Raw genomic sequence first — 10,199 nt, forward strand, 5'->3', positions numbered from 1 at the left:
TTCCGCAGCCATAGCTGTGTTAAGATAAGCCTTTATAAATTTATTTAACCCTTTGCCTAAACAGGCTAGGGAGTAATAAATAAAAATAAACTGAAATACAAAACGAACAAAAAGTAATTTATACTCCGCAGCAGAACCCGACGGAGCGGGCAAATCGCACCATCAAAACTATGTTCGCCCAGTATATTGAGGATAAGCAGACGACCTGGCTATAAATAGCAGCGTTTCTGACTCCACCGGATGCAGCCCGACGTTCATTATACAAGGCAGAGATCCAAGACTCCGAGGGGCCTTGTGCGATGAAGTCACTCCGGGGCCAAGCCATGTTCCGAGATCACCCGTCGCGAAGGCGAAGTTGCTGCGCGACGTGTTTAAGGTGGTCCAAGCAAACACCAAGCGAGTTTCGATGGAGCAGCAAAAACACTACGACTTCAGACGGCGCGCTTGAAGACTAACTTTGGGATCGCTGGATCGCAAAGCAGCATTACTGGTCAAATTCATTTCGTTCACGTGCGTGCGTTTCAGCACACACGAAATAAACAACGCAGGACAGCATCGCTCGGTGACCTGAAGGAAGCAGTCGACGATCCGGAGACCCAGAGTCCGGTACCGGTAGGACAGGACAGCCCAGACGAAGCCTAGACGACATAGCAGGTTTAGTGGTCGGGTTACCGTAAACTCCAACGCAGGAAGCCCGCCCAGCGGCAACACAGAAAGCCCGTCCCGTGGCAACGCAGAAAGCCGCACCGCGTAGAGAAAAATAAATCAAGCTAGCGGTCGAGAGACGTCCAAAAGAGCCAATTCAAACGGTTTCCCCCAGGAACCCCCCAAAAAAAAAAAAAAAAAAAAAACCACGTATGACATCGGGAGACTCCCAAGTTTGAGTCAGAAGGGGCGACTCACTGTACATGGAGCCACACTGCAGGCAGCCATCCGACGCAACCAGCCCGGGCCATGTAACCAGACGAGGCCCCAGTCGTAGACGACTCCGCGGCCCATGTATGGCGCGTGGAGGTCAACGGACCCAGCGCAGTCATGGAGGGACTGGACCCTAACGGGGTACGACGATGAGAAGGGCAGCGTGTCGGTGACTACAGCGCCGACACCCCCCTTGGAGACGATCGACCTCTCCGATGAGGAGGCTTCGGTGGCATCCCCGGCACCCGCCACATGCGACGATGTAGAAGAGGTGCACCCCAAGATCCCGGGCTCCACCGACCCGTCCGTATCCGAGGCCGAGGAGCTGGCAGGAGAGGCGAGGGGCCTGAAGTGGGGCCCGCAGCAGCAGATCCCTGCACTGCCACGTCTCGAGGACAACCGCCCCGACCAGGCCACCGAGGGGCCAATATGGGTGCGTAACCAACCCATGACGCGAAGCAGACGACGGGCCAGGCGACAGGAGGACACCCGAACCTGGGTGGAAGCCCTGAGTGCCGCACTGGCCCCGCCACCGGATGATAAGATGCCGGCCCTCTTTCCGACCAACACCACCGAAAAGGATGAGGTGACGGAGCTAGTCCAGCCCACCACACCTCCGTTGTTAACTACGAGGTCGAGCTTCCGCGCATGTTCGAGAGCTGGGTCGCGGAAATGAGGTGGGAAGACCGGCTTCGCGAGCGGGATACGGCAGCAGCCGCCCCTGTATCAACGGGGCCAGCGATACCATCGAAGCCACCAGCCAGTTCCTCTTCCATGCCGGAAAGGAGGAATTCCGGGTCCACTTTAGCAAGTGGGACGAGATCGCAATCTCGTCACGTCCCCCGAAGAAGGAGGGAAATGTGAGAAGTCGATTGACTCCACACAAATAGCCACACACTTTCCAGCCTTGTTAACATACATGTTCATAAATATGTATATAAATTATGTTTTAGTTGTGCAGCCTCGCACTGTCCCTCGCCGCTGTCCGTGAGGGTGAGGACGTTGCGTTCCAATTGCCACCGTGGCTGTTCCGGGGGAAGGGGTGAAGACGTAATTGCCACCGTGGCTGGCTGCTCATATGAGTGTGCCAGGCGGTTGCCAATGGCTCTCTTCTCTCTTCTTACGAAGACTACGTTGGGAGTAACTGACTCCGTTGCTAACGGCCCTTAAGGCTCGGTAACCAATTTCAATTAATAGAATAAGTGTTGACGGCCACTGCCGGAGTTTTACATTCAAGCCAATGCTCTTTATTAAATGTCCAAATTAAAACTGAAAACATATATGACTTTACGTAAGCTATGCGCGGCCGGCAAGCCGACCGCTCGTGCAGCAAAGTGCTGACACTAGCAAAATCAACATAAACGTGCACCGCCAAGAACCAGGCACGGCCCCTAAAGATGTTTATGCTGATTTTGCAACTAAACACTAGGGTGATCCAATAATCACCCAAGATCTGTATCGACTTATGATTACTCCTTAACAGTGTTAACAACTCTCCCCTTAGGAATATGACCGTCCTCGGTCATCTGGAATTTGTCAACGGCTTGTTGGATCTCCCGTGCGTCTCGTCTCCTCCTCAGCATCATGATGAGTAGGAAGGAGCAGCTGATGAAAAGACTGGCTCCCAGGCCGAGTGCGAACCAGTTATCGATAGTTCCAGCCGATTTTACTTCCTCCTTAAGCCCTTGGATAACCTCCAAGTTTTGGTTATTAATTCTTTGGAGAAGTGGCATGCTTAGTGTGTGATCGTGGCCGATGATATTGAGTAACGGGGATGCCGCCATGCCCGGAGTTTTTCTTATGGCTTCACGTTGGTTCGAGTATTTAGTGCCATTGATGAAAGCCACTCGCTCGAACGTAATGAGGTGTGAGCCGTTGGTGGCTATTTCAGGGCCGTCATTAGTGCTGACTTTAGCTGGGCATTCATTGATTATTATTACTCCGTCATCTATTAACGTGATGGGGCTTAGGTGGCTGGCTTGCGTCTCGCATAGTGCGGTACTCCCCGCGTTTAGGCCTCGAGCACAAGTATCATGGGTCGCCAGCTTGCAAAACGTCGCGTAAGTTGTTGTTACGCAATCAGTGACTGCTAAGACGTCGCTATCGCTGTGTTCTCCTTCAATTGCAGGATGGTATGTTGGTGTGATACAGGGAAGATCATGACTCTTTTACAAATAGTTTTAATCTTAGGGTATGCGATTAGCACATGGATTATACTATCGGACTGAAGGACTCTTATGTTAGACGCCTCTAGTAGGCTAATGATGGGGACTTTTGTGGGGTGATCAACAAATACAGACTTCAAATCATTTTGATTAAAAATTGCTGGGTTTATGATGCTGGCTTTTGCAAGTGTGACTGTAAGCATTACGTTTTGAATCTCAGTTATTAGTATTCTGTTTCTGGCCAAAAGTACTTCGTACAGGTGGGAAGTGTCAACTATATTATTTTGTTTTGTCTTGATAATTTTATTAACGACCTATGTTAATTCATTAATTTTATTCTCCGTCTGCGTATTTATTATAGCCTGCCGGTTATTTTACTCAATTAAACGTGCCTCGGACATTTTTAGCATATCGAAGTCGGCCGCATCAGGTGTGCCCGCAATTACTTTGAGTGCGGTGCCTAGGAAGTCTAGGCTCCTGGCCATCCTATGGTGTATTTTTAAAACAGACAATAAACTTCTAACATGTTCGGTATCGACGTCTAACAATTTTTTCATATGAAACTGTGGGAATAAATCGGACAACCTAGTAGTTTCTTCTATTATACTTGAAAATTCGGACAAATTACTTGAGTGTCGAAGCAAGTTTCTCTGTTCCCATACCAACGCAATTCCGTCCGTAATTGGGATATACTGCGCATGCGAATAATCCGTCACTCTAGCGCTAACTACAGTGCTGACTTTAGCTGGGCATTCATTGATTATTATTACTCCGTCATCTATAAACGTGATGGGGCATAGGTGGCTGGCTTGCGTCTCGCATAGTGCGGTACTCCCCGCGTGTAGGCCTCGAGCACAAGTATCATGGGTCGCCAGCTTGCAAAACGTCGCGTAAGTTGTTGTTACGCAATCAGTGACTGCTAAGACGTCACTATCGCTGTGTTCTCCTTCAATTGCAGGATGGTATGTTGGTGTGATACAGGGAAGATCATGACTCTTTTACAAATAGTTTTAATCTTAGGGTATGCGATTAGCACATGGATTATACTATCGGACTGAAGGACTCTTATGTTAGACGCCTCTAGTAGGCTAATGATGGGGACTTTTGTGGGGTGTTCAACAAATACAGACTTCAAATCATTTTGATTAAAAATTGCTGGGTTTATGATGCTGGCTTTTGCAAGTGTGACTGTAAGCATTACGTTTTGAATCTCAGTTATTAGTATTCTGTTTCTGGCCAAAAGTACTTCGTACAGGTGGGAAGTGTCAACTATATTATTTTGTTTTGCCTTGATAATTTTATTAACGACCTCTGTTAATTGATTAATTTTATTCTCCGTCTGCGTATTTATTATAGCCTGCCGGTTATTTTACTCAATTAAACGTGCCTCGGAAATTTTTAGCATATTGAAGTCGGCCGCATCAGGTGTGCCCGCAATTACTTTGAGTGCGGTGCCTAGGAAGTCTAGGCTCCTGGCCATCCTATGGTGTATTTTTAAAACAGACAATAAACTTCTAACATGTTCGGTATCGACGTCTAACAGTTTTTTCATATGAAACTGTGGGAATAAATCGGACAACCTAGTAGTTTCTTCTATTATACTTGAAAATTCGGACAAATTACTTGAGTGTCGAAGCAAGTTTCTCTGTTCCCATACCAACGCAATTCCGTCCGTAATTGGGATATACTGCGCATGCGAATAATCCGTCACTCTAGCGCTAACTACAGTTAACGTTATCAATAAAATTCCCGCGATCGTGTAAACAAGCGAAAAGTTAAATCTACTGTGTATAAACTGGAGTAAGTATGCGAAGGTGTAGTGTATATGAAAATAGGGTAAAAAAGGTAAGAAGAGTTGAGGGGTATTTTATCTAAGGTTGTCCTTGTGGACCACCCTCCCTCTAATGAGGACAGACGTTCCCATGTCTGCTTGTACACGCTCTTCTGTGTACAGTGCGGTAAGTTTATTTCCTAACCTCTTGTTATTTTTGAGGTATGCTTTTTCTCCTACCTCAAAAATTCTGTTTTGCCTGGTAGGGTTGCATCTATCTAGATTGGCCTGTTGCGCCTTTTCAATATTACTTATTATTGCCATTCTGTTCGGCATTAGCTGAGTGCAAGGCCTGCTTAGGTGGTAGTCTTGTCACTGAATGTATTGTCTTGTTATATTCTACTGTGGCTCTCATAATAAGCTCAACGGTATCATCAACCTTTTGGTCGATTTTCATGCACCTAGCTATCTCAGTTAGGGTACTGTGGAATCGCTCCACTTGCCCATTTGAGCTGCTGTGTAGATGTTGTGTCAATGTTATATTGATTTTTTAATAATGAGGTTATTGTCTCCGAGTTGAAAGATGCCTCATTATCACAATATGTTGTTTTAATGTTTGGGAAAAAATTTATAAGTTGTAATATGGGGCTGCGCACATCGACTATGGCCCTAGAAAGTAATGGCTGTATCTACGCAGGTTAAAAAAAATCTCTTATCCGTAGAGTATATGTCTATATGCAGCATTTCGCCAGCATATGAGGGGGTTGGTGTGATACCCAGCTCTTGCTTCTTGGGGTGTCTGTTGTACTTCTCCTTGGTGCATGTTTTGCAGTTTATAACCACTTCGTTGGCGAGTTTGGACATATTTGGAAAGTAGTAATCCTTAAGACTTGTTTAACATTTTACTGTGCTGCCCTGTGAGCGCGGTTGTGTTTGCAGATAATTATTTCTTTTTGTTCATTTGCATCATTGTCATTCACGAATTTTTTGCAATGCCAAAACTTGGTTGCTGGGAATTCGGTCACCAATGCATGCATCGGTCACCGATGCATGCTAGTGCGGAGAGGTCACAGTAAATGGCGTTAACAACGTCTACGTTTACTACCTCTTTGACCAATTCGAACAGCGAGTCCCTGTTATTGAATTGGATTATGTGTCGGTTTTTGGTCCCGAACACTATGAAGTGTCGCCGTAAAGGCTGTTCTGCTTCCTCCAGGATTATTTGATTCCTGTGGTTTCGACCATGTAGGTTAAGGAGAGTTCACTATGAATAGTGGCTACGTCAGATTGGGGTTCGTTTTGTATAGCGTTTATGTTTTGTCGTGACAAAGCGTCGGCCACAAAATTTTCTTTTCCGGGTTTGTAGAATACCTTGGCGTTATGTTCTTCGATGAATGCATTCCATCGTTTAATTTTGGCATTTGTATTTCGCTCGGATACAGCAAAAGTAAGAGGTTGATGATCCGTAAAAATCCTGATCTCTTTTGAGCCGTATAGATAGTTTTGTAGTTTTCCTATAGCCCAAACAATTGCCAATAATTCTCTTAAGTTGGTTGCGTAATTGAGTTCACAGTCTTTCAACGTACGATATATCATTGTGATTGGCTTGCCTTTTTGGGACAGTACCGCGCCGATACCGCTTGCTGAGGCATCGGTGGTCAAATCGAAAGGAAGTTTGAAATCTGGATATGTTAATATCACATCTTCTGACGACAAAATGTCTCGCAGGCGCTCGAACGCTCTGCGTTGGGACTCATCGAATTCGATAGCCACGTTTTTTGACATGTGTTTATTAACCGTGCCATTCTCTCCCTTAAGTATGGAGGTAAGTGGTCTGGCTATGGTAGCAAAGTCCTTGACAAAACTTCTGTAGTAGCTGGCCAACCCTAGAAAAGACCTGAGGCTGAATAAATTTTTTGGTTCGGTGTACTCCTGAATGGTTTTTACCTTTTCCGGGTCCATTTTGGCTCCGTTTGATTTAACAATGAAACCTAAAAATTATACACTTTCTTTGAATGAAGGACTGTGTCAATGTGTATAACGTGGTCAGCAGCGTTTTCGGAGAAAATTATCACATCGTCTACATAAACGTAACAAATTTTCCCGATCTGTTCACGTAGAACGTCGTCGATCGCCCTTTGAAAGATGCTTCCCGCATTTTTCAGTCCAAAGGGTAGACGGCAAAATTCATACTTTCCTCCGTTTATGGGGAAAGCAGTTTTTTCACGGTCTTTTTCAGCCAGATAAATCTGGTGGTACCCCGATTTTAAGTCTAGGGTAGTAAAAAATTTTGCCTTTCCTAGGTTCGCTAAAATCATAGGCATAGAGTAACGGTCGGCGATGGTTCGTTCATTCAGTTTCCTGAAATCGATCACCAGCCGTTTTTTCTTGTTGCCATCTGCATCAAGTCCCTTTTTGTTTACAACCCATGTTGGGCTGTTAAATGGCGACCTAGAAGGCCGGATAATGCCATCCTTTAACAGCTGTTTGATTTCTGTGTTAACGAAATCTGCGTCTCCCACGGGGTAAGGATATAGTTTGGAATATACTGGTTCGCTAGTTTCTGTACGAATTGTGGCGATGATGGAGGTGTTAAAAGGTAGCGCCTCGTTAGAGTGCGAAAACACTTGTTTCCTCTTAAGGATAATTTTTTTAAATGCTGCTTTCACTGAATTTGGGACTACTAAGTCATCGATATTTGTGAAATTCACGTTATCGCATTCGTGGTATTTGAGTTTCTCAGATATGTTTCCATACCTGATTACACTGTTATGTAAATATAATGCCGCTCCCGCCTGCGTTAGCAAGTCGAAACCTATTATGGCATCAAAAGTGTTGAAAGTATCGAGTAAAAAAAATTTAGCCTTTAGACCGAATATGCGCATAAAGCATTTTTCTTTAATATTACTGGAGCCATGAATGGAACTCACAGTGAAAGGGGAGTCGACAGGCATTATGTTCTTTAGCTCCTTTAAAGGCTTTACATAACTCTTTGCCGCTCCAGTGTCTATTAGGATTCTTATAGTTTTCCCCGCAAGCCCTCGCTCAATGAAGGGCAAGCGGGACCTTCCTCTAAAAAATTGACGAGGTCGTTACCGTCAAATGAGTCACTGTCATCGTCAATGCATTTAGTGCGGCTGTGGCCGCGCTTTCATAATCTTGAGTTTCTCCCGCGCTTGCAGTTTGCTCAACGTTGTTATCCCGCTGGCGCCTTTGGCCAGTCATTCTCTCCGAAGAGTTTGGTCTTTTTAGGTTCTGCAAATTTTGGTATTGATTGTTGTTTCCCTGTTTAAAACCCGTAGGATGTCGGACTTTAGAAGATGATGGATCAATGACCATAGGTTCCAGGGACTGATTTTGCTTACCTTGATCTACCCAGTTGTCCCGTTTATGCCATGTATCGTTGTTCTGATACTTGTTCGGCTTTTTAAAGAAATGTGGATTTTTTTCTGGTCCGCGGTCGGCACCAGGATTTTTCCCTTGTTTCTCGGGCGCTCGGTGCTGGCCCTTGTGAAAATCAGTATTCTGATTTCTTTGCTCAGCTACTTTGGCATATGTGGCCGCGAACATACTTCGTTCGATACTGGCCTCTGCCTCTCTAGCTAATGCCAGTGCTGCTGGCAGGTCTTTTGGCTGTGCTGGAAATACAACAGCCCTTAGTGATTTTTTTAGACCGGAAATGAATACGTGTAGGGCGTCAGCCCTAACTTCTGTATTGAGTAATGCAGCCCTTTCGTCGTCATGTGTCATGACAATTTTGTTTGTAACGAGGGTCAATTTTTGTTCGACTTCATCGTAGTACTGCATAAGTGTTTGGTCGCCCTGACGGACCGACTCAAGTCCCTGCGTAATAGGCGCAAAGATGTTTTATCTGCGTAGGAGCAGTCTAATCTAGCTAGTATGGCTTTAAAATTAAGCACTGTATTATAAGAAAGTAGCAGTACGCGCGCTGGTCCCTTAATTTTATTTCTAATAATAGTAACCGCTTGGTAATGCGCGGAACTGCCCTCATAAGACTCGAATAATTCGTAGGCATCAGTGGCGGATTGCCTCCACGGAACTGCCCTCATAAGACTCGAATAATTCGTAGGCATCAGTGGCGGATTGCCTCCATGCCACGTACTCATCTTGTATGCCAGTAAAATCTGGAATCGACTTCACTATATGTAATGGTATATCGCATTGTGGTGCTCCCGGTACTACCTTTACCCTCTGGTAAGATTCTACCTCTGGTGCTTCTATACGCAAGCTCTGAAGTTGTTGGTTAATTGCGTTGATCTGACCCGCGAAATCGGCTCTGAGCCTCTGTTCTTGGCTAGTTAATGCGGCCTGAACTAACGCCTCTATTTGTGTCGTGTTCATGGTTTCCGCGTTACTTTTTTGTTGTGCCCGTGCTGGTTGATATCTCCGGGTATCTCGGATTAATTCTTCTTCACTGTCACTGTCAAGTTCGTGTTTAGTTTCCCTATATGGGCCTGGAAAACTCATAAGGCGACTAATTTGTTGACACTTAACACACGTTATTGGGAGGCCGAATGTTTTAATTCGACAAATTAATTTTGTATATTATAATTTTATATTAATAACTGGGTGCTTGGCGTCCGAAGGAAAATTTTATTTAGGGACGGCCGATATTAATTCACATTATTTGTAAGTCACCTTTACAATTGCTTTATTCAAACTGTATATTTTTTAATTTTGGGTAAATAGTTTGTAGGGATTTTTATTTATTTTTCCCTGTATGTGTATTTGTAGTTTAACTGTATTAATTTTGATCAGCCCACTTACATATTTTTGTGTCGTGATTCGGTATTAAAGTTGGGTGCCAATTATGTATTAGTTGTGCATCCTCGCACTGTCCCTCGCCGCTGTCCGTGAGGGTGAAGACGTTGCGATCCAATTGCCACCGTGGCTGGTCCGGGGGAAGGGGTGAAGACGTAATTGCCACCGTGGCTGGCTGCTCATATGAATGTGCCAGGCAGTTGCCAATGGCTCTCTTCTCTCTTCTTACGAAGACTACGTTGGGAGTAACTGACTCCGTTGCTAACGACCCTTAAGGCTCGGTAACCAATTTCAATTAATAGAATAAGTGTTGACGGCCACTGCCGGAGTTTTACATTCAAGCCAATGCTCTTTATTAAATGTCCAAATTAAAACTGAAAACATATATGACTTTACGTAAGCTATGCGCGGCCGGCAAGCCGACCGCTCGTGCAGCAAAGTGCTGACACTAGCAAAATCAACATAACTCACCATACCGTGCACCGCCAAGAACCGGGCACGGCCCCTAAAGATGTTTATGCTGATTTTGCAACTAAACACTAGGGTGATCCAATAATCACCCA

Source organism: Drosophila elegans, unplaced genomic scaffold (genome assembly GCF_018152505.1).
Source record: "Drosophila elegans isolate 14027-0461.03 unplaced genomic scaffold, ASM1815250v1 contig_153, whole genome shotgun sequence".
Taxonomy (NCBI): Eukaryota; Metazoa; Arthropoda; class Insecta; order Diptera; family Drosophilidae; genus Drosophila; species Drosophila elegans.